This window comes from Ursus maritimus, unplaced genomic scaffold (genome assembly GCF_017311325.1).
Source record: "Ursus maritimus isolate PB19 unplaced genomic scaffold, ASM1731132v1 scaffold_32, whole genome shotgun sequence".
Lineage (NCBI taxonomy): Eukaryota > Metazoa > Chordata > Mammalia > Carnivora > Ursidae > Ursus > Ursus maritimus.
Window position 1 is genome coordinate 23,535,634 of NW_024425786.1, and position 2,399 is coordinate 23,538,032.

The following is a 2,399-nucleotide window of genomic DNA, read 5'->3' on the forward strand; positions in this document are numbered from 1 at the left end:
TTTTCTTTTTTTAAAAAAGATTTTATTTATTTATTTATTTATTTATTTATTTATTTATTTAAGAGAGAGAGAGAGAACAAGAGTGAGCAGAGGGGAGGAACAGAGGGGCAGGCAGAGGGAGGAAGGGAAAGAATCTCGAGCGGATTCCATGCTGAGAGCCCCACACTGGGCTTGATATCTTGACCCTGAGATCATGATCTGAGCCGAAACCAAGAGTCTGATGCTTAACTGACTGAACCATCAAGGTCCCTGAGGCTTGAAATAATAATTTTCTAATAGTAATTTTCTAATGTTGAAATATTCTTGCATTTCTGGCACAAAGCCAACTTGGTCATTATGCATTGTTAAGTATGTTGCTGTATCTGGTTTGACAGCTTTCTGTTTAGGATATTTGGATCTGTGTCCATAATTGAGATTGACCTGAGCTCTTCTTGTCTCAAGCTTCCTTGTCTAAGTTGAATATTAAGGTGCTACTAGCCGCATAAAATGCAATGGGTAGTGGCCTCTCTTTTTCTACTTTTTGGAGCCATTTGGAAATATATGGACTGTCTGTTCTCTGAATACGTACCTGAGCCCAAGATACTGGATTGTTACTGCCACATGCCACCCCGAGTGGACGCGGCAGCCAGGACTGAGACTGTGAGCCACTCCCTGTGGGAGGAGGGCCCGGCCACCTGCTCCCATAGGCGGTGACAGAGGCTCAATGAGCAGGTCCTGCAGCTCCCGCCCTAAGCAGTCATCACTTTACATCATCAATAATAATTACTCTTTTATTTTATTCCCAGCATGTCAGAATAAGACCAAGGAGGAGAGCGACTATTGAAAGGAGACCCCCTTGGAGGCCCAAACTGGCAGGAAGCTCAGGCAATTGATTGGCCGGTAAACAACACAGTTATTTATGAGAGAAACATTTTGCAAAGCATGGCGCATGCACCATTGCTGCGGACGCTATTTGGTGACAAATAAATCTCTGTTATCTTAAGAATGATGTATAGAGATTAGAAAATATAACTGTGTAATTACAAACAGCAAGAGGTACAGCCAGAACATCAAACGTGCCATTTGCCAGCCATAGCGTAGGTCTAATATAGGTTATTTAAATAAAAATAATACCGTAAGTAAATATTCTTTCTGCCGTACGCTTGAGATGGGCAAGTTCATGAAACCGGGGGAGGTGATGCTGGTCCTGGCCAGACACTTCTTCGGTCATTGTGAAGAACATTGCAGATGGCACCTCAGACCATCCCTACAGCCATGCTCCGGTGGCTGGAATGGACCGCTAACCCCGCATAGTGACAGCTGCCATGGGCAAGAAGAAAAACGTCAAGAGGTCAGAGATCAAGGCTTTTGTGAAGGTTTATAACCACAGCGACTTCGTGCCCACAAAGTACTCTGTGGATATCTCCCTGGACAAAACTGTCATCAATAAAGATGTTTTCAGAGACCGTGCTCTTAAATGCAAGGCCTGACAAGAGGCCAAGGTCAAGTTCGAGGAGAGGTACAAGACTGGCAAGAATAAATGATTCTTCCAGAAGCTGCAGTGTTAGATCTGTTTTGTTTCAGTCATTAAAAATACCAAAAAAAAAAAAAAAACCCAGAGTAAATATTAATACAGGTACTAAGATATGGCAGAAAATTGAGATGGTGTGTGAGAATAACCAAAGTTAGGACATAATTCAAGGAAAGGTTTGTTTAATGAATAACAAGCCAGCATCGGCCACTAGCAATCCCTTGCAAAAACATACACGTCGGGAACATACAAAGAAGGGAGAGATTAAAAAGTGAGAGGGGGGGCGCCTGGGTGGCACAGTGGTTGGGCGTCTGCCTTCGGCTCAGGGCGTGATCCTGGAGTTATGGGATCGAGCCCCACATCAGGCTCCTCTGCTGTGAGCCTGCTTCTTCCTCTCCCACTCCCCCTGCTTGTGTTCCCTCTCTCGCTGGCTGTCTCTCTGTCGAATAAATAAATAAGATCTTTAAAAAAAAAAAAAAAGTGAGAGGGGCGCCTGGGTGGCTCAGACGGTTGTCTGACTCTTGATTTCGGCTCAGGTCATGATCTCAGGGTCCATGATCCCAGGGTTGTGAGATCGAGGCCCACATCAGGCTCTGTGCTGGGCGTGGAGCCTGCTTGGGATTCTCTCTCTCCCTTTCCCTCTGCCCCTCCCCTTCTCTAATAAAAAAAAAAAAAGTAAGAGACAACCACTTTCTAAAGCAATTGAGTGATCTTTTTTAAAAGGACTGGAATCCTACACAGAGCGTTGGTGTCTGGAGTAAACCCCTCCTTGTGTTGGCCCAGGGTGGGAACCTGGGGGCCTGCTTGCCTGCCTGCCCCCTTTCCGCATGCCCTCAAATGAACCCTGCCGATTGATCTCCCCACTCAGGAAGAGTAAGACAAATGGAAA

At 45.3% G+C, this 2,399-nt stretch overlaps 1 pseudogene; it reads left to right on the top strand.

The window, feature by feature from the left end:
* Nucleotides 1-1,021: 1,021 nt before the first annotated feature.
* LOC103666746 lies at nucleotides 1,022-1,547 on the top strand (annotated as a pseudogene).
* Nucleotides 1,548-2,399: the final 852 nt, after the last annotated feature.